At 33.2% G+C, this 23,293-nt stretch overlaps 1 pseudogene across 1 annotated transcript in view; it reads right to left on the bottom strand.

The window, feature by feature from the left end:
* Positions 1–23,293, bottom strand: part of LOC149564732 (MADS-box transcription factor 23-like) — a 233,676-nt pseudogene that overhangs the window by 166,788 nt on the left and 43,595 nt on the right. Inside the window, exon 2 of the transcript XR_016361907.1 lies at positions 8,342–8,420. The product of XR_016361907.1 is annotated as an MADS-box transcription factor 23-like (transcript). The remainder of the gene's footprint in view (positions 1–8,341; positions 8,421–23,293) is intronic.

Genomic DNA, 23,293 nt, shown 5'->3' on the forward strand with positions numbered 1-23,293 from the left:
AATCTTGTCTCTTCTCATGTCACACTCAATTTTGCTGAAACTTAATGATGATGTCTTTTAAGATTCATTTATAATTCTTTTGGGTTATGTTATTGTTAATATTTTGTTTATAATCTAAAATGATTATGTAAACCCTTGGCATGAATTTGGATGGATTGGTAGTTGTCTAGAGAAGATAGTCATATAAGAATGATATCCAAATTGAATACTATTGTTATTTTTCACAAAGTAGTAGGATAGTTCTAGGCATTTGTGTCAAATTCTTGTGAAAAATAGCCCAATGTATAAGGTAGTGGTCAATTTGAGAGGTTTATGGCTCCTCAATAGAGAGTATATACAGTAAACGATTAAACAATCAAGCCCTTTAACTTTCAGTATTATGAGCTAAATGTACAAGCCCACACTTGATTGAAGGTTTAGAGGTAGTAAACAATCAATCTCTTATTTTAATTCCTTCAATTTTTGAATTAGAAGAAGACAGAGCATATTCATCTGCTAAAATAGAATTTATATTGTAAAATGTTGACTATGAAGAGTTATATATTCCTAGTGGTACCCGCCTAAATTTTATAGAGTTCAAAGAGAAGAAGATCCTAGCAGTCTTGTTAGTTGATCCACTTGCTTTATTTATTGGAAAGTCTACTATGCTTTATCTTTTCTGACTACTAGGTTTCCTTGGCACATTGAGAGGTAGTTCAAATCTTGTCAAATCAGGAGCCAACACACCATAAATCAATAATTTGTTGGCTAGGAAAACCTTTGATCAAAGAGAAAACCCTAGTGGAGATGGTACTCACAAGATGGTGTACTAATACAGTTCCTTTGAAAGGATGTGATTTTGTCAAGGGCCAATTATAATGGATTCAATACAAAAATCCTTGTTAAAGGACAAGTCCATGTTGGTAGACCTTTAACCCTTGTTAGAAGGTTCTTACCCTATTAATGGTTAATAAAGAAACAAATAGACTCATTTCCTAAATACTTCAGCAATTGAATAACAAATCTTCAAGATAACATATGATCCAAATGAATGAGTTGATTGATCTACAACTTACTATCATAGTCCTTTGAAGTTCACCAACACGATCACTGCTCTACTCTGATCATCCAAAATGAAGGATCACATCCACAAAAAACATACATTAAATACATTAAATATCCATCCTTTATACCCTTCTATATAATTAAATATGTCATCTTTTTAAGGCTTCCCCAATATACAATTAATTAGTTAGGTCCATGCCAAGGAATATGTGACTTCATAAGTATCATTACAAATCTTACATTATGGTTCCCACATTTCACAATACAAATATTACATTTTACAATGATAACCATTCTATTTCCTTAACACACTCAATTGCCAGTAAAATATATTGCATATTTCACAAAAGCACCATTTCTAAGAATATTTCCAAAGCCTTTCTATTACGAACATAGTTACACGAACAAATTTTCTACCATGCTCCAAGCTCACTAACATTAATTTCACCTTGGCAATAAGATATGTCAAATGTACTAGCAACTTTTTGTGACATGATTTATAATAAATCGGTCTGCTATCAATCTTCAACAATTATATTGTAAGTCATCTAGAAATGAAGCACGTATGATCCAACAAGAAAAGATATGATATCTATAATTATTCCTCTACACAAATATAAGCTTGCATCGCTCAACCTATTATATGCCAACAACCATCCCGTGATATACAAAACCTAGGTCTATCATGATCACATAAGCATATATTGTCATCAATGACAAAACCTATAATCAATATAATACATAAATAATACATCCAAGTGCCAACAAAACCTCTATTTTTAACAATCTTCCCCATTGGCATTTGTGGCAACATATGAGAAAAAACAACCAATCCAAAAGCATTTTCAACATTTAATTCAATTTCCAAAAGCATTTTGAATATTTAATTCAATTTATTGAATATCCTCAACAAATACAATCATCCCTAATTGTTGCTAGTCCCCATTTCAGTTAGGTTTTTCACTAATTATTTTCCCATTTGACATCAATGGCAAAGGTCTCAATATGACAAACAAATTCTCTTCTGTAGTACTTGTTGGAAACTACAATTAAAACAATTGTTATAATGCCATTGATGTCAAATCTATTGGTGAGACAGTTTGCCATTTAATCTAAGTTTTATATCTATTTGATTAATGAACATGATTTCAGAAAATGTTCATAACAAAAGAATCTAGAAGATAGGTTGAGTTATGTAGAGGAAACTACATATGGAAATTTGATTAGTTGGACTTTGAGAAGATAAAGTGATTGTTTAAATCATGTTGCAAGTGGAGAAGATAGTAATGTTCAAGTCTTGAAAGTGTGAATGAATACATATCAAGTGCATAGGCTTGGCTGACTAACAAACTAGAAGACTAAAGAATTTTTATGTATATGTCAAGTGATGCTAGTGTCAACCAAACCACTGTAAGTGTTGAGCAAAATGTTTAATAGCTATCGAGTAACGCGCTGATGACCGAGTCTTAGAATAAAGTGTTGGCTGGAATCATAATTTCCAGCCAACTAAGTATTGGAATTCTTTAGAATAACTAAGATGGATGGTGAATTAGTTATCCAAGGTCCAGATGTACAAATAAAATTTTTCACAACATAATGAACCCTTATTTGAAAAACATTTTCATCATGCATGCATCCATTAGATCATACAATAAGTTAAACTTGTATGTTACTATCAAATCAACTTTGCATAAATGTAAGCATGAAACATAACCGATTCAATAACACATTTGGCACAATAATTTAATGTGGAAACCCAATTTGGAAAAAACCACCAATAACATGGTACCCATTCTCACTCTTCTAAAGTGATGCCCTGTGAAAGGCCAACCCTATTAAAGGTTACAATGCACACTTTTAAATGTGACCTAGTTAAAGGATTTCAATCATCCTGTTAGGAGTGAGCCTTGTTAGAGGACTTTAGATCATTCACTTGAAATGTCACTCAATTAAAGGATTCACAAATGACTGTTAGGTGAACCTTAATCTAAAGGATTTACCCTAGACCAGTACAATGATTAGAAAGTAACAATAAGGCTTGATCTGATAACAACATACAACACACTTGCAAATTACAGATCTCTATTCAGTCCTCCATTCTCTATGGCTTTCACACACTTCAACTCTGATAGCTTATTCACCCTTCAAGCATCCATACCCTTAAACCTTCTTTCTTTTCTTGCCAGAAGTAGTCTCTTCTCTTAGGTCATTGAATGAAGTAACACCCTCGACTCCTTGTCTTCCTTAGGTTCTCACACATGACAACCTTTGCTTTTGAGCAACCATCTCTATAAATAGAAAATTAAGAACTTTTCTCGTTCAACCTCCATCGTCCAGTTTAGGGTTAGGTTTGATTAGGTAGGATTCAATGAATCTACCCATCTTTGCAATTTATTCCCTTCTAGAAACTTCTTCTTCAAGATCTTCTTTAAATTCCCCTCAAATGGTTCATCTTGAATTTTGTGCCACTAGCTCATCAAACTCATCTTGCACACGGTTCACACAATCCAAGAAACCAAACTTGTCAACGCAAATTCATCAAATTCATGATCTTTCTTATAATACTAACACTGGGCATTAACTTTCATTTGATGCTCGACACATACTGTGTTTTTCGGCATCTACTATAAAAATAATCAGCATGAACTAAAGTTTAGTGGTGTTTAGTATCAACTAAACTTTACTCAGCTTACACTGTATCACTCGGCATATACTGAAATTTGACTTTGATCGGCTCCAACTAATTTTTTGCTCAGCTTACACTAAATTTTCTCAACACCTACTGTGCAGATTGTTAAGCTTGACAAACATACTTTGTTTAACTTGTTCTTCTGAACTTAATCAATGTATCCATCTTTTGTAACCTTAAGTAGATTATTAATGCACTATAATATCACTGTCTTAACTGATCCTTTTACTTCTTTTACATATCATAACTCAACCTTTCCTATACGAGCTATTGCTACCTCATTTGATCAATCCACTTCATCAATCAAATAAATGATAGTACTCAAATTATCTAAGAAATTGTTTTACCAGCAAGTAGTAGGTTTGACATCGATGACAAAACAATGATTAAAACACATATTCATACTTGCATCAATCTATTTTCAACACTAAGTTGATTTCTTGGGATATAGAAAGTGTGCTAAAGATAAGGATTGATTTGTTGGATCATTTAATTCTACGAGATGACTAGGTAAATGACCTAATGGATAGATTTTGAGAGAAGTTTAGAGAAAGGAAGAGATACATAAAGTAATGATCAAATTTATTGAATTTGATGAATCAAATCGTGAACCCTAAGATCATCGGTGGTTTTTAAGCGAAAAAAGATCAGAACTACCTATTTAAATAGATACACGGGAATAATTTCTCTAATGGGCAGAGAGGCTATGTGTGTGTGAAGGAGTTCCAAAAAGTTGGATTTGTTGATGATGTTATTGACTAGTGAATCTAAGCATAAGGATTAATCGAGTTGTGAAGAAGTGAAGGGTCATTGCTTGAAGGGTTTCCAAGTCAATCAAAATTGAGATGAAAATGAAGGCCAGATAGTGAATCAGTACATGAGAGCTGAACAAAGATCTATACACACAAAGTGAGTTGTTCTTAATAGATCAAAACATGTTGTTACTTTCTAATCATTGTGAATTGTATTTAAAATCATTTAATCAAGTTTGACCTAGCAGTCATAGTGAACTAATAGTTATATATAAATCCTTTAACAAGGTAACATTATAATGGAATGATCTAAAGTCCTCGAACAAGGTCACTAATAAAAGGACGATTAAATCCTTTAACAAGGTCACATTTAACAATGTGTATTATAACCCTTAACAGAGTTGGCTCCTAACAAAGCTCACTTCTTAAGTGTCCATCCTCTAACAAGAAATATTTATATCAGTACATCATCTTGTGGGTACCATCTCCACTACAAGGTTTTCCCTCTGATCAAGGGTTTCCCTAGTTAACATATCTAGTGTTATTGTGCATGAGTATCTTCTTGTGGTCTCTGATTATTTCATATGTTTAAGATCTAATAAGGTTGATAATTGTGATAATGATTAGATAACTGATTCACCCCCTCCCCTTCTTAGTTTTATTGATGGACTATATATTCTAACGGAATGAATCAAGATCACTAAAACTTTAAACTTCCAAAAAGACCTGACTACATTCACCATATTATCCATCTTATATCTAGATTATGCATAACATAACTTATATAACTTAAAATGTTGAAATAGATCTATGTATCACATCCATCAACCCTCCAAGATGAAGGTAAAACTAGGGTGGGGATGACACCCACAAATCTTCACTACTACACTAACAAAGTTGACGACAAATTTTGATCACCTCTGATGATCTCTACTCTGAGGGGTCTCCCCTACTAAGAGCTTGACAAAGACTGTTAGGTCTACCTTGATTAAAGGATTTAGCATTTATAATGAAGTAAGGACTCTGTTAAGAGATTTAAATGGGCTTATTAGGACCACTGTGTTAAGAGATTTACCTTGATTCACTTTACCAAAATGACTCAGTACATGTTCCTTTAGTTTGCACTTATAATGGTGATTACAAATCTCCTCTTTCCTATCTCTAATATGATCTCCTATCAAATATATCTTTATTGTGCTCTTCATTGCTTCACTAGGTATAAGTATATTGTATTACTTCACAACTTTTTCTTGAAGCCTCCAAAACCTAACTCCTTTGAATAAGTATATTATATACTTCACTTCCTCTCTCTTCACTCACACATACATAAAATAGGGTATGAATCTGCCCTTATAAAGATATTTGTATAATCTTCTAGAATTAGATTAATGATCTAGATGTTTCCCTTTTAGCCTCTTCATCTGATTGGTTGTCCCACCCTCATAGGGTTTGATGATCCACGTCAAAATGTGTAACAATCGTTGTAACAAACTCTACAATATTGTGATATTGTTATTAGGATTTAACTGTGTGATTTTTGAGTCAAACTCATTGACCCATATTTCATGAGTAGCGATTCAACATAAATCCATCTCTCATGAGAATAAATGGAACACTTAACACTCATTGGATCTAGGTGATGCTCACAGGGGTGAAGCACCGGGACTTCCCGAGAGGTCACCCATCCCAGTACTACTCCAGCCTGAGGGCGCTTAACTACAGAGTTTCCTCCATGGTTAAACCCAAAGCTTGCAACCTGATTTGCAAAACCTTCACCAAGTGTTGTGCGTTATGAACCATTCATTAGAAAGCTCCTGAAGCTCATCAATTGATAAGTAGGAGATAATTTCCACAGCAAGTCAAATTGTGATATTGCTATTAAGATTTAACTGAGTGATTTTTGAGTCCAACTCATTGACCCATATTTCATGAGTCAAACTGTGTGATTGCTAGATGGATTCATGTTGAATCACTACTCATGAAATATGGGTCAATGAGTTTGACTCAAAAATCACACAGTTAAATCTTGATAGCAATATCACAATTCGACTTGCTGTGGAAATTATCTCCTACTTATCAATTGATGAGCTTAAGGGGCTTTCTAATGAATGGTTCATAAGGCACAACACTTGGTGAAGGTTTTGCAAACGGGGTTGCAAGCTTTGGGTTTAACCATGCAGGAAACTCTGTAGTTAAGCGCGCTTAGGTTGGAGTAGTATTGGGATGGGTGACCTCCCGAGAAGTTCCATTGCTTTACCCCTATGAGCATCACCTAGATCCAATGAGTGGTAAGTGTTCCATTTATTCTCATAAGGGATGGATTCATGTTGAATCACTACTCATGAAATATGGGTCAATGAGTTTGACTCAAAAATCACGCAGTTAAATCCTGATAGCAATATCACAATTTGACTTGCTGTGGAAATTATCTCCTACTTATCAATTGATGAGCTTAAGGGGCTTTCTAATGAATGGTTCATAAGGCACAAAACTTGGTGAAGATTTTGCAAATGGGGTTGCAAGCTTTGGGTTTAACCATGGAGGAAACTCTATAGTTAAGTGCGCTCAGGCTGGAGTAGTACTGGGATGGGTGACCTCTCGAGACGTCCCGGTGCTTCACCCGTGTGAGCATCACCTAGATCCAATGAGTGTTAAGTGTTCCATTTATTCTCATGAGAGATTGATTCATGTTGAATCACTACTCATAAAATATGGGTCAATGAGTTTGACTCAAAAATCACACAGTTAAATCCTGATGGCAATATCACAGTTTGACTTGCTGTGGAAATTATCTCCTACTTATCAAACTCTACAATAATTAAATGTTGTTTATATGTCAGCTCAAAATGATTTGCCTCAAAGTTTGTGTCATTTCAAACATGCTTGTACACATTGTGTTAGCACATACTATGTTTGATGCTCGTTCATAATTGTTCTTCCTATTGATACTCTGCCTTATCTTACTCGACTCCCTTTGTATGTCTTGGCATCCATATGCTCTGTCTACTCAAAATTTACTGAACTTGGCTTATATAGGAAATACTCCGCAAAGTGAATCGTCGTAATGCAGAAACATAAATATTTATGAGTAATGCAAGATTACCCTTACACCCAAGATGCTCCTGCATCAAATTCCCAACTAGTGGATTCTTCTCTCTTCTATTTTTTCATTCAAACTTGAGTTTTCGTTTTGCATCTTCTAAAAGCCATAACTTTTGATTCAAGTGTATGAGTTTCTCGTGTAACATATAGTTGGAAAATGAAGAGATAAAAAAAAAATTTAAATAGTTTCTCCAATGTGTTAAAATTTCAAATTGTTTCTGTGGCCTCTAAAGTCTTTAATTTTGAATTGTAATCTTTATTGAAGAAATGACCATAGAATAAAATATTCATGTTTTAAAATTGGTCAATATATTAAGATTAATTTGTTTTATCATCTTATTTTTCAATTTCTCTTTGGCACTAAGTTTCAAGTCCATACAATTGAAAATGGGAAAAATATTTCAGAATAGTGTCTTTTTCTTTCTATTTTTAGCTTCTATACGTCTTAGATGACACAACTAAACATATAGAAAAAGATAAAATATATTATTTCTTTTTGGATGATGGAAAATTACTCCTGCACCATGAAAACTTCATACATCACCAATTCTACAATAAAAATATTTGAAATAATACAATAAACCTATATGATAATAACATAAATTCTAAAAACTAGATTCAAAAATAAATTTGAATAACAAATTGATCATCTCATCACTGAACTAATTATTATATATTTTAATTAAATAAAGCAAATTATATGCATTAAAAATAAATTATTTAGAAAACTTGATAAGTGCAAAATAAATTATACCTCTAAATATTCTGATGATCCTTTGTTGTGTTCACACGAAATGCCATACTTTTGATACTTCCCCAAAATTCTCGTCATGCTTTATGAAACAAAAATTTCCAATAAATTAAACTTCTATCAAGTGAATATTCTAAAACTAATATGTCGGTTGCGAAGTGTAAATTCATCGACTCATTATTTAGTATAAACATAGTAAAAAGATACCATTTAGAGAAATCTGGCATAAATAGAATGATAACACTGATGCAATTCTATTTTTAGATGAAGATAAAATAGTCAATAAATAGGTTAGAATAGTGAATCATGAGTTAGTACTAGTCTTAAGGTCAATGCTTTTAATATATTCAAAGTTCTTTACTATTCTATAAAATTCTATAAAATAAATTATCCGTTATTTTATAAATGTTGTGTTTTGTGTTACGAGAAAAGCATGTTTTTAAGGGCCCCAAGACTTTTTACAGCATCATATCTACCAAATAAACATTCAGGATTAGGAAAAAGAGAAAAATTAATGACCATTGATCATCTAAGAAACAAACAAACGCAATAAACCAGCGAAGAGCAAGGCTAGGAATAACTTTTTAGAATCTAAGCAACCTCGAAGACTAGCTGATAAATCCTTGCAGCTGCTCTCTTTATTTCAAAAATGTCCTTTCTTGACTTCTTTCTTCCTTGTGCTAGCCAAAGTCCTCTTTGCTAGATTAAAAACCTCTTCAAATCTTGCAACTTTCACCTCTTCCACATCTACAATGGTCTTATCCTAGGTTATATATCCATGCTCCCCTCCAAGGATTTTCAGATTTTCAGCAGAATCTCTATGAACGTTAAATTTTTTCTCACCAAATATTTTGAGAGAGGATTCTAATATTGAAGTTCTAGCATATATGTCCTCAAATTCCTTATCGAACTCTGTAGATATTGCTTTAGCATCGCTCACTTCTTTGGTGAGGCCTTTATATTTGTAGAGAAGGTATCGTCTTTTTCAGCACCGAGCTTCTCCAATAATTATAGCTTACTAGTAAAAACCTTTTATTTGGTTTTGACGTCCTTGCCTTCATTGAAGACCCAATTTATGATCCTTTAAAAATCCTAGATAACATCTTTGACGGTCTGCAAAGAACCTATGGACACATTATTATTGTTATTCAAATCCTTTAGACTCTCACTTTCCTTAGAGTTATCCCTTTTGTTAGCATTAATAGGCATTTGTGGGGGTGGGGAATCAGTTTAGTAATAAAGCTGATAAATAAACTTACACAATTCTGGAAAAACTAGCTTGCAAAACTAAAAATAATATAGGGCACTATCAGATCCAGCAACCATAAAGATGGACATAAGACACTAAAATTTTTGGTCTTGTAGAAACCTTTGTTAGAGAGAAAAACTATGGTGGAGACGATACAGATAATATTTCATTGAGCTCAATAAAATATGGCATGTTATGACCAGTTACAATCACCTTGTTAAAGGTAAACCTACTTAAAAGTGTCTTAGCCATGTTAGTAGTTAGAAAGTCTTGTTAAATGCTTTTCTATGAAGAGATCCAACACACAAGCTAATATGTTATTATGTTAAATAATTTATCCTTTAGATCTTCTTAAAGATATTGCCTACACTGTTAAGCAATAACCTATTAAGGGATTTAGCCTGTTGTAGCTATTAGGGAACAATAAGTAGAATGATATGATAAATAGTACCACTGCATTGTTTGTTTAGATCCAATTAAGTTCACACTTCTACCTTACATGTATACTAACTTCTACTTTGAATAACACTCCTTGATTCATGATCTGCTACCAATGCACATGTGATCTTCATATTCTTCCTCCTATTTCACACATGATATAATATTAATACGCTCCATAAATTAGGGTTTTTCACCAACTTGATACTTTGTACAAAATTCAAATTTCCCCCTATAGAAGTCCTCCAAGTACGTTGGAATTGTGCTCTATCTTACATTAACATCAAGGTCCAACCACACATCAATTTAAAAATAAGAGTTGAAACGTATTTCACTTCCCTAATTTCATTCGGTTTCCTCATGATTTATCGAACAAATTGACCAATAAGAATAACACCTAACATTCCACGTCATTCTAGAGATGTAATCACACATTCTTCAATCTTTAGTCAGCTCCGCTCACTAATTTGCCTTTACCGATCAAGAATCTAATTATTTTTGCCTTCACTATTCTTCTTTGCTTTATTCCCAAATCATTAGAATCCAATAACTCTATACCCAAAATGCCAATCCATGTGTGGTTGCAATTAAAGTTTTATAAAATCATAAATATCAAATATCTCCAACAACATCCTATTCCATTCTTATATACTAAACGGATCAAATCATCTTCGTTGTGCCTACACTACTAAATACTGCTAAACCAATTTCATGTTGCACTAGTCTAACTATAACTTGCACCAAACTAATCATTATAATGAGTGATCACAGAGATAGTATAACAATCACCCCTAGATGAAATGTGCAGAACTACACACCATAATGCACAACTCTTATTTTACCTATACTTTCGTTTTTTTGGCTCCTCAAGGTTTTTTTTTATAAAGCTAGCTTTGATTTGATGAGAAATATCTAGGATTTTTCCTAGGTGAGTCCAAATATAATTAGTCACAAATAACTATGCACTAAATAATTCAATTCCTTGATGTATACTTATTTGATGTGGTGTTTTGACCGCAGGCTCTTCCCTCTCTTCTCTTTATATACACACTAATCAACGATAAAGAGAAACTGTGGAGTATATAACGGAAGCTTTTTTTGAGTTGGGAGAATGGCTGAGAAACTAAAGTCATTAAATTTTGATTGACTATGTTATAACTTCTGTCCTCCCCTCAAAAAAAATCTTCCATTCATTTATCCACTTAGGATTAAGTAGTGAATATATATTTTGTCTCTTGTTGTGCCCTTGTTATCTATGTCTCTGGAGCGATCTTTTCCAATACAAAAGGAAGAAAATGAAAATGAAAAGGAAGGGTCATCTACACACAACATCGTACAAGTGGCTTACATACAACCACATTAAGGGCCAGTGGGAGCATGAGGAGACTAGGTCAATTAGTAGTTGTTGTAGTAGTAGTAGTTATAGTACTAACTATACCGTACTATACTATAAAAAAGGAGACATTACTATGATCATAAATAATAACTAGGCCTAGACATGTTTATTCCCATTATATGATCATGTAGCATGAAATCCAAATTATCATTTATGGATCTTAGCTATAGCCCCACAAAATTCATTTTTGGCTCCCTATGACCTAATGTTTCACTCACTTTCTTTCTCCCATTATTGACAATACACATATGCACACATTCTCTATCATAAGCTTTTGAGATACATCATTATAGATAATGTTTATCCTTGTATTCTTACTAAATGGAAAGAAATTATGCCTAAACAAATCTCTTGTTACCGAGGCATGCTGGTTGGGAGTATCTCTTTGAAATATTTGAAGGGGATCCTTAAGAAAATATTTAAAGTTGATTTACTTTCCTATAAAAATGCATCTCTTTAGCCAGAAAAATCCAAGCTTTGAATTGTATATTCTTAGCTTGCTACTTTTATTAACCATCTTGTTGGATGCCCTCTAGAATTTTCTATGAGATCCAACTTATCAAACTAGTGCACCACTTATTATGGTCTAATTAAAATGACAAGGCTAAGTTCAAATAAACTTCTCCAAACCCAAAGGTGGCTTTGATCTTTTTGGACCCAAAAACTAGGGAATCCATATTTGACAAAATAATACATAATTTAGGCTATGAATGAAAATGTACCATCGTAAACCTTGGTGTGTTTCCCCATCAAATAAGCCACAATGAAAATAAAAATGTTGAATTAAGACATTAAAAGAGAAACTTTCTTTGAATCCATTTTTTGCAAATTAGAGTTTCTTGCTCCTTACAGTCTATTTGGAAGGTGGAACTTGACAAGTTTACATATTTTTTAATTGGAAAGATAACTCACTTGAAAATTATTTTAATAGTTTTGGTTACTCTTTTATTTGGTGGAATAGATTTATTTGATACCATGGATAGTGTTGTACTCTTATTTTTAAAACAAGCCTACCTTAAATTATTCAAGAAAGAAGTTTGTCAATTTGGTAATTATCAGTATTTTCCTCCATGAAGTGGAATAAATATCTAAACATTAAGAGAAAGTTTTGTCTCCACAATAAGTTCAATGACTATATGTGGAATCTTTGGTCTCCATTGATTTTCTTATAAAGCTTTGAAACACTTTAAAATGTAAATTTTCTAAAGATTTTTGTTGGCTTTTAGAGCATCATTTTGGTTTCTTTTCACTAAAAGAAATATACCTAAGTATTTCACATCTATTTCACTTAAATCAAAGTCTTGATAAAAAAAATATGGAAGTTAAACATGTTTAAGGTAATGTCTAGATTCTTGCTTCAAAAATTCTTCATTGTAAACTTCTAATCGGTGATAGATTTAAATGTAAGTATTCAGTTAGATAAATGTTCATTTGTCAATAAAAAGAGAAATCTTAACCATAGTTTGAGAGATTTCGTGTGGAACAAGACAAAATGTAACATTAGGTCTATTAAGATATTCCTACTATCGAATCATGATTTATGTAGAAATAAGGTTATTTTGGGCTTGAATATTAGAAGAACGTTAGTGTTGATTCTACGAGGCATATGAAAGAAACTAGAAAGACATTATGTATAGATGAAGTTATGAAATGGATAATTTTGGAGTACTCAGTAATGAATGAGATCACTGTAGAGACATAGATCACAAGGGCACAACAAGAGACAAAATATATATGAAACTTAGAAAATCTAGTTAGAATCATACATACAATACCATAGTTCATAAGCAGAAAATAATGTTTGAACAATCCCAAAACAATGATTTTTGGAATATTAAGTACTAGCAAGTTCAATCACTGATACCGAATTTATTAGGATAAGATCTTATAACATGACATGCTTTTAATTTGAATCATGATGTTGTCTATTATACATACTATCTCTCTCGAACAATGAATCAGTCTAGCATAGGGTATTCAATATGATTTTTTGATCTTCCAACAATGAGTACTTTTCCACAATGTCTCTCTTGATTGCTAATGCAATTTACCCCTCCTTGTGCCATCAAACCTACCTTTGTTGATATGTGGCAATTAGGTAGCTTGAAATAATGTCAAACCTTCTAGCATGCCTCCTCCTGCTATGTTATCTATACATGATGTCTTTCTAGTTTCTTTCTACTCATATGCCCTTTTCATTTCATACAATCATCTTAAAATTATGTCATTCCATTTCATATCATGATCATGGTTTTTATTTAAATTTTGGTTTGTGGGGTTTTGATTTATAAGCCTAGTTTAGAATTGATGAGAAATATCCATTATTTTTCCTAGGTGGGTAAGAATATAAATAGTCATGAATGGCCATGCACTAAATAATGCAGTTCCTTGACGTATACAAAATTTTTATGGTGTTTTGACCGCAGGGTCTTCACTCTCTTCTCTTTTCATACACACTAATCAATGATAAAGAGAAACTAGGGGCTACAAAATGGAAGCTTTTGTTAAGTCTGTAGAATGGAAGGGAACTTAAAAGTCATTAAAGTTTGATTGATTGTGTTATAGCTTCTACCCTCACCTAAATTTTCCATTCATTCATACATTTACAATTAAGTAGTGAATATATATTTTGTCTCTTGTTGTGCCCTTGTTATCTTTGTCTTTGCAATGATCTTTCTCAATGGAAAAGGTGTTAGGATTAAACCACAGACAGAAATAACAATTAAATGCAAATATAACCAATATCAGAAAATAATAGATCACACAGAAAAGAACACAAGACACCAAGATTTAACATGGTTCACCCAATCCCTGGGCTACGTCCACCAAACAGCAAGTCCAATATTATTCTTGTCCGGTAATTACAACATGCCTTACAGCTCAATACTGCCGCAAGAACCAATTTCGCATCACAACTATAAAATAATCCCTAACCCTAAGCTCTTTTATACAAGTATTTTTATCTCTTTAGGGTTATAATTATTAATTACATGTTGGCCCAAAATCTTGATAAAATAGGGCCCAAACAAAACAAAAAATTTGGGGCGATGCCCTGAGCCCCAAAGAATTTATGAAGTATGTATAGTACTTTCTTGATTAGTCACCACAAACTAAAAAAAGGAAGAAAAGGAAGTGTCTTGTATATACAATGTAGTACAAGTGGCTTACATACGACCACATTAAGGGCCATTGGGAATAGCAGGAGGCTATGTTAATGAGTAATAGTTGTAGTGGTAGTAGTTATAGTACTAACTATACCATACTATAATATACAAAGGCAAACTATACTATGATCATAAATAATAACTAGGCATAGGCATGTTCATGCTTATTATATGATCATGTAGAATAAAATCCAAATAATCATTTATAGATCTTAGCTATAGCCCCACAAAACTCCTTTTTGTCCCCTTATGACTTAATGTTGCATTCGCTTACTTTCTCCCGTTACTAACAATACATATATGTACACATTCTCTCTCTTTAGCTTTTGAGATAGATCATAAGAGGAGATTTTAATAACCCCTCCCCCCCTCTTGCCCACCACAAAACCAAAACCTCCCCTCTCCCTCCTTTAATGATAATGATATACAAAAAAAGGATATCCATAGTGATGCATTTCTTACACATGTATGCACCGAGCTGAGGGAATACATTTCAAACATGCGATAGGATTCATCCTTATCTTTGATATGTGCCTCTCCATATATCCCATCCCATCCCATTTGCCAGCTCTCGTAACACCCATAAAACAAGTCAAAACATCTCCCCACGACACCTATCAAATTTTGCAAAAGGCTAAGTGGGCATCTAGCATATTGGGTATGGCTGCCTTAGCCTATATGAAAAGAGAATTCAATAATAGAGACTCTTGACTTTGGTTACAGTGATGATTAGGGTGATGCACAACTACCTCCTAGATTCAAGTTTCATCCCACTGATAAAGATCTCATAATACATTATCTCATGAGAAAGGTTTTACATAACATTTTTAGAGGAAGGGCCAGCACTAATGTGTCATTCAAATTTGATGTGGTGTTCTAACCATAGGCTCTTCAGTTGATTCCCATTACATACACAAAAATTATTGATAAAGAAAAACTAGGGGGCTACAAAATGGAAGCTTTAGTTGAGTTGGAGGAATGGAAGGGAATCTAAAATTTATTTAATTTTAATTGATTAAGTTATAAAATATGCCCCCACTTAGATTTTCTAGTCATTCATTCATTTAGGATTCCATAATGAATATATCTGATGTGATCTATGTCTTTACAATGATTTTTTTTTTGAAAGTTTTTCCTATTAATATATATATATATATATATATATATATATTGTATAATGTGTTTTATTTGTTTAGATGTCACCCTTACTGATTAGATAGTAATATTCTATTATTTTATTAATTTTGATTATATATAAGATAATACTAATGCTTGTATGTTTATATTTGATAATAATTATAGCTTGAATATTTATTTGTGAAGAAGGTCGACGCCTAACAATGTGAACCCAGAACAAAATAAGGATACAATTTCTATATTATGGTCTCAGTTCAATAGAAAATGTGATGGCAAATGTTATTGTCCCTCTAAAAAATACAAGGGCTTGAAGAATCAAAGAATTATAATCACAACAGCTCAAAGATATTGTAGGCAACATGATCACATTGAAGGGGGAAAGGATTTTCGTCCTTTGCTGAAACTGGATTTCCAACTGGGGGAACATGGAGGTGTGAATATCAAAGAAGAAGGTAATGCTCCCATGCAAGAAGATGATCCTAGGGCAAAGAACACAATAAGAGATGTTGGTATTGGCGCAGCTAATCATGTGCTAGACAACAAGATTGAAGAATATGTTATTAACACAACCGATCAAGATGATGAAGATGATGATAGTAGTACATTTAATGATGATGATGAAGAGAACCTTGATATACATATAATTGAAAGGCATACAGGCCCTGTGCTAAGGCTCCCAAACAACAGTTCTCTCTGATGTATTGTTGTCTGTGCACTTCAAGATTATAAATGATATATCTACAATAGCAATCTCATGTATGTTAAGTTATATTATCATTTTTTTAATCTTCTATGCTAGTGTACCATTAATGTTATTTATATTAACATTTCATTTCCATAAGTTTATAGGTGAGTGTTTGTTACCACCATTAAACATTCTACCTCGCTCTTACCAAGAATTATTGGCCATTATGAAAGATATTGAAATGGAGTATCAAACAATACATGCGTGTCCCAATGATCATATTATATATCATAAACAACATGAATTTGAAACAAAATGCCCTAATCGACACATTAGCAGATATCAATCAGATCAAATAAAAAAAGAGATGTCTCACAAGGTTCTTCGGTTCAGATCAAATATCAAAATTTACACATGTAATCCAATTATACATGATCTTGTAGGTCTTTAGAAAAAGGAAAAATTTGCATGTCAAATTTGTGGTCCAAAGCAGGTGTTTGATGAGTATAGAGACTTTCTCTCGACAAAAAACATCAATGTCAAATTGCTAAAAAACATCTTTTCAATGGAAAAGAAGATACAACATCAAAGCCACAAAGAATGACACCTCGCATATGGAAGTTGGAAGACAATAGAATGAATCGTTGATGTACTATCATTCCATTTGATGCAGCTTTTTGTATAAAATTTAAATTTGGAAACTGTCTTTTGTTTAGTAATGATGTAATTAATGTTTGTGAAGATTGTCAAGACATTGATGAGCAGCTTCCAAATAGACTAAAAATCTATCCTAGATAATTTAGTAGGTTGTCATACTATGTGCACCTCTCAATCCCGTATTTGTTTGATGTAATGCATATTGGAAATAATGTAACAGAGGCACTATGCAAAATATTATATGGAAGGCGTGACAAAGAAAAAATGGTCAAAATTTGTAATGACATTAATGAATCCATTCATGCATTGAAGTTTTTCATTGAATAAAATAGCAACGGAAACTGGATTAATACGAGTGTCCTTCCTTGATTATTAACATGATAGCAAACTGATGTCATATTTGAAGCCATAAAAGAAACTAAATTTCCCACAAGATTTGTTGCAAACATAAGCAGTCTCATATCAAAGAAACGTGATTTTAGGTCAATGTTCAAAATGCATAATTGGCATACCTTCATCAAGGTAAGTCATGTTCTTCTCTATTTTCAATAAATTTGTAAAACTTCATGTACTTTTCATTGTATTATTTTATAATGTATTGAGAAGGTCATTTTATTATTATTGCAGTACGTTTTACTTCTATCTCACAAACACAACTTCAACAACATCAATGCCAAACAAGTTATATATGATCTTGGAAAATACATGAGGTTAGAAGTGTAATTTCTTAGATTTATTGTATAGATATTATTTTTGTGTCTTGCTTTTCTTTTTCTATAATTTGTTGTATAATTTTTTGTAAAGTCTCATTAATATGTTTTCAATGATGAATATCTTATAGATGGTTGTCATCTAAAGAAATTGATAAAATAATAAATAAAACATTGGAAGAGAAAAATTCCCTAGCTTTGGTGTGAGATACAAAATTGTCCACCTTCAATTTTTTTCAATGCAGAAGAACACAACCTCATACATCTAGTTGAGGAGATTGAATTGTGTAGACCTCTACCAACTAGATCAATGTGGATAGTTGAGAGACACTTGAAACTTTTTAAGCGCTTATTTCAACAAAGAGCACATTCTTGAGGGTTCCATGTGGTGGAGGGATATATGGTATACCAGACCATGATGTACATTAGTGAATATCTTCCTAAGTTTACAACAAAGATTGATTTAGATAGCATTTGCGAACCCAACTCTATTAACAAATTTAAAAGGGAGTACTTGATGGAGAAAAGTAGATTGAAGAAAGTGAGAGGTAATTATAAGATGTTATTATAGTTAATTAATTCTTATCCATCATCAATATAAATTGTTTCTAACTAGTCTATTTATTTTATAAAGTTCATCATGAGTGAAATTCAATTCATTTGTATATTGCAAACAATCTTTATTGAATGACGGTATGGATTGAACAATCTCAACAAAATAGTCTCTCATTAACATGAGAAGGTGTTGTTTCATTGATTAAAGAAGCTCATCGTAATGGAGATTCCAATGTTACACCAATGGTAATTGATCTAGCATATGAATTAAAAGGTAGAAAAGTACATATAAGTTAATATATCATGACTCATATGTTTAATATCAACTCAAGGATGGATCAATAATTTTGACATGTTTGAAAATTACATGTCAAGTATCTCAAAGCTATGTATGACAACAATCGTAAATTCAACATATAAAGTTGGACGACATGAAGAGAACTTGTGATTCTAGAATAGTTTTAGTATTTAAGGTCACTAATGTTTTATTTAGAAATGACATGCATCCTCAACAATCTAAAAACAAATAGTATGTGATTTTGGATGATATAACTGAGTGCAACTTTAATTCCTTCAAACTAGTTATATTCAATGGAAAATAGTGTATGCCACGACTGAATCAAAATGATCCTGATAGAACTTTTATTGAACATGATAATGGATTTACAATGATTAATACAAGGTCATTTGAGCCAGTTGGAAATAAGCCCTATGTTCTTCCAAGCGAATGTGACAAAGTGTTTTACTTTGGGATTCCACATAAACTGGGTTGGTCATTTGTCATTAAGCAAAATCCAAGAGGAAGATCATGAGAAATCCAAGAAAATAAAATCATGAAAAACAATAAGTGGATGATGATGAAGGAGATGAACTATAGAAAGTTGCCTTCAGTAGGACGTAAAAATCCATATGAAGTAGAAGTGATGATGGGGACCTAATTGTGTACCACTATGCAACCTGTTGGATTTTAGAGGTTTCCTCTTTGCACTTGGGGTGGAGAAAAGATTCATAAAGACAAAATTGAAAAAGGTGATTCTTTGGAGTAAGAGAAACTCCATGACTTTGAAGCATATGTGATTTCACAGTGGAAATCACAAGGCCTACGCGGATCAACCATCTCAAAAAGCTATATGCTCAAAAATAATTACTTTGACAACATAAATTTAAGCATGCAATGATGACCTAAAGAATACAGAAGAAACCCAAACATAATCTATCTAGAAATGAAGATTGAAGAAGCTAAACTAAAACTTTGTTGGTACATAAACTGTAAATCTGAATTGAATAATACAATAAACCAAACGGCTCAATGTCTAATTAATCATATGCATAATTCAAGGACATACCTGTAGCTCAAGACATAAAAGTAGCCTATATAATTATAGAGATACAAAGATGATTGCATTAACTCTGGTTCTTATAGAAAAAACATCTATAGGAGAGAAGGGTCTTTATCATATAATGATATGTCTTATGGATATTTGGCTTATTCTCTCTCTTTCTACGAAGGATCAAAGTCTTTTCCTTTTTACAAAGATGCAGTATATATAACAAAAAAGGAAGCAAGCCTTGTGGTGTTTTAAAATGAACTTTAGTCATGATAATGATGTCCCCGCACTGGCAGGACTAAGGATTCTTTCCTTGTTGTCAAATCCAATGGAACAGATCATTTTTCTTTGTCTCCTATGTTGAGGAGTCAATTTGTATATCCATATTTGGTGAATGCTAGAGCTAAATGAGTACAACTTCTGCTTGAAATTTAACATCATTCTTTATCATTCATGCACCACAAATATCTATGGTGTAAAAATGTACACTAAAGGGGATCACTGCTTGCAAACACACATCACTCTTAGAGATCTTTGAACTTAGAAAGAGGCTATGTTTACACCAGTGTAATCTATTTAGGCATAGGGTTGAAGGTTCTCTATTACAAGAGACTAGATAGGAGGCAAGTAGAAAAATTGCTTGCGAGGGACCACCTTTTCTGTCTAAGGGAGATTTTGTGGGGTTCACATGCGTTGGGGTCAAACAACATTATGCTCGATCAATAGGAGATGGAAGCATGAGGGGCACATGTTGCAACTCGACACAAAAAGAATGACACAAAAAGAAAGGGTACATGGAAAGAATCTGCCACAATGACACATGTTACTTGTTGTCATTGGATATTCTATGAAGAAATAACCTATGTTGGCAAGAGACTTCCTTCACATAGGTGTAAATTTAAGTTTACACTACCTTCAAGTCACAGAAGCTTGAGATGAACGATGGGAAAAACAGTAATGTGATGACTTTTTAAATATATCATCTCTGAAAAACCTCATAATGGTTTTTGATGAATAGTCCCTTCTCTATATGTGCACTTGTCCACTTCATTAGGATACAATGTAGAAGAGATCCTCAATTACACTTGACCTGATCATCAATACAAAGTATGTACAACCTCATTCTCTATCTGCTACTATGTCAGTCTTTCACAAAAACAATACTATACTAACATCAATGACAAGGAAAGTCATGGATGCAGCATGTCAATCATTTATCCACCTATCCAATTCTTAGGATGCTCCCCCAAACGAATACCATCAACATTCATGCTAACAAAAGGATAGGTCATACTCATCATGGAGCACTTAAATTTCTTTGTGAGATAGTGGAAGTTGTTCCAGACATGAGCACAGAGCATGATGATGTATGTAAAGGTTATGCATTGCATAACTTTGCAGAAACATATTTTACAAGGAGTGACACAAGATCTTAGGGTGTTCGTGATCTTGCACATTTAGCTGTATTTAGACCAATGTTGTCAAAATCTCTCTAAAGATATGAGCTCTATGTTAGTTTTATTAATGATTTCTCCAGGAAAACCTAGATATACTTCTTGAAGAGCAAGGATAAGGTTTTTAGTCGCTTGCAAGAGTTTAAGGCTCTCCTGGAGAACTCGACAAAAAAAAAGATAAAGGTCCTTCGGTCAAATTATAGAGGTGAGTAAAAAGGAAATGTATTCCAAGAGTTTTATACCAGGGAAGGAATCAAGAGAGAGTGGAATAGTGCTTACAATCCACAATAGAATGGAGTAACTGAGAGGAAGAACCATTCTCTATCAGAGGTAGCAAGGGCTATAATACATGATCGGGACATGCCCCGCTACTTATGGGTAGAGATGTGTAGTACAATAATTTGCATTCTGAACAGGGTTCCACACAAGGTAGTAGGGAAGATGACACTAGAGGAAGCTTTCACAAGGAAGAAGCCAGATGTTGGTAATTTTGTGATATTTGAGAGTTTGGCATATTGTCCTATTCCAAATTATACATGTAGAAAGTTAGATCAGACTGTAGAGAGAGGATACTTTGTTGGGTACATTGAAACATCAAAGGCATATAGGATTTTTATTTTAGGGACCAGAAGAATTACTATCAAACATGATGTCAAGTTAATAGAGGACAAAGCATTTACAAGGTCCAAAGATTTTCTAGAAAATGATCAGAATGAGAAACCAACAAAAGCTCCAAGGACAAGTCAACATAAACAAAGCTCAAGTAGAGTTGTGAATACAAGAGTAGGCTCAAGTGGTGATGATTCAGAGAATATGGAGGTACCAAAGCAATAGGAAATGCATCAAGAAGATAAAGAGGTTGATATTTCATCCTCTACACTTGGTAGTAGGAAACGTGAGATTAAAGATACACAAAGGGATACTCAAGAGCTACTGGGAGCTCATAGGAAGAGTACTAGACAACAGAGACAACCAGCCAAGTTCAACTACAATGTGGCATTAGTCAATCAGTCGGTAAATAGTGAACCTTCCATTTATAAAGAGGTTGCAAAGCACCAAATATGGTGAGATGCTATGGTTGAGGAATATTCCTTAATAATGCACAGTGATGTGTGGGAGATAGTGCCTAAATGAATAGAAAGAGCAATGGTTGGATCATGTTGGATCTATAAGATAAAGCATGGAGTAGATGGTAGTATCAAGAAATGTAAGGCAAGTTTCATGGAAAAGGGGTTCTCTCTGGAGGGAATAGACTATGAGGAGACATTTTCTCATGTATTCAAGTATACTTCTATACGAGTTGTGATCTCATTTGCAACACAGATGGGACAGTTGATCTATTAAATGAATGTCAAGACAACATTCCTTAATGGTGAGTTGCAAGAATTATACATAGAGAAACCATAAGACTTTGTAGCACACAAAAAAGAGACCCACGTATGCAAATTATAGAGAGCCTTGTATGGACTCAAGTAGGCTACTAGAGCGTGGTATGAGCACATTGATACATACTTATAGGAAATGGACTTTGTCAAGATTGAGGAAGATGCTAACCTCTACAATTTGGTGGTCACGGCTGAGGTTCTCATTCTTTGTTTATACGTGGAAGACTTGTTTCTTACAAGTTCAATAGGGCACATAGAGGATTGCAAGAGGGACCTTATAGAACTATTTGAGATGAAGGATATGGGATTTATGCAATACTTTCTAGGCATGGAGGTGTAGCAGAGAAATGGATATGTTTTCCTTGGTCAAGGGAAATATTGCATTGGAATCTTGAACAAATTCCAGATGGAGGATTACAAAGCCATGTCTACACCCATTATCTCAAATTGGAGAAAGGTAGATACATCCAGGGAAATGGATGTTAATCCCAACTTATATGGGAAGTTGATTGGTTTACTCATGTATTTGGTCAACACCAAACCAAATATAACATTAATAGTTAATTGTCTTAGTCAGTTCATGGTGGAACTAAACAGAATACATCGTCAAATGAATAAGAATGTGTTGCATTACTTACATGGTATAGTTGAGTATGAGATTAGATATGTTCAGGTTAAGGAAACAAGTTGGTAGGCTATACTGATGAACATTGGGAAGGAAGTACAGTGGACAAAAGGAGCTTTTTAGGGTGTTATTTCTGTTTGGGATCGGGCGTTGTCTCTTGGCTCAATACGAC

Source organism: Cupressus sempervirens, chromosome 3 (assembly GCF_028749045.1).
Source record: "Cupressus sempervirens isolate cs-2001-9-10 chromosome 3, ASM2874904v1, whole genome shotgun sequence".
NCBI classification, from domain to species: Eukaryota; Viridiplantae; Streptophyta; class Pinopsida; order Cupressales; family Cupressaceae; genus Cupressus; species Cupressus sempervirens.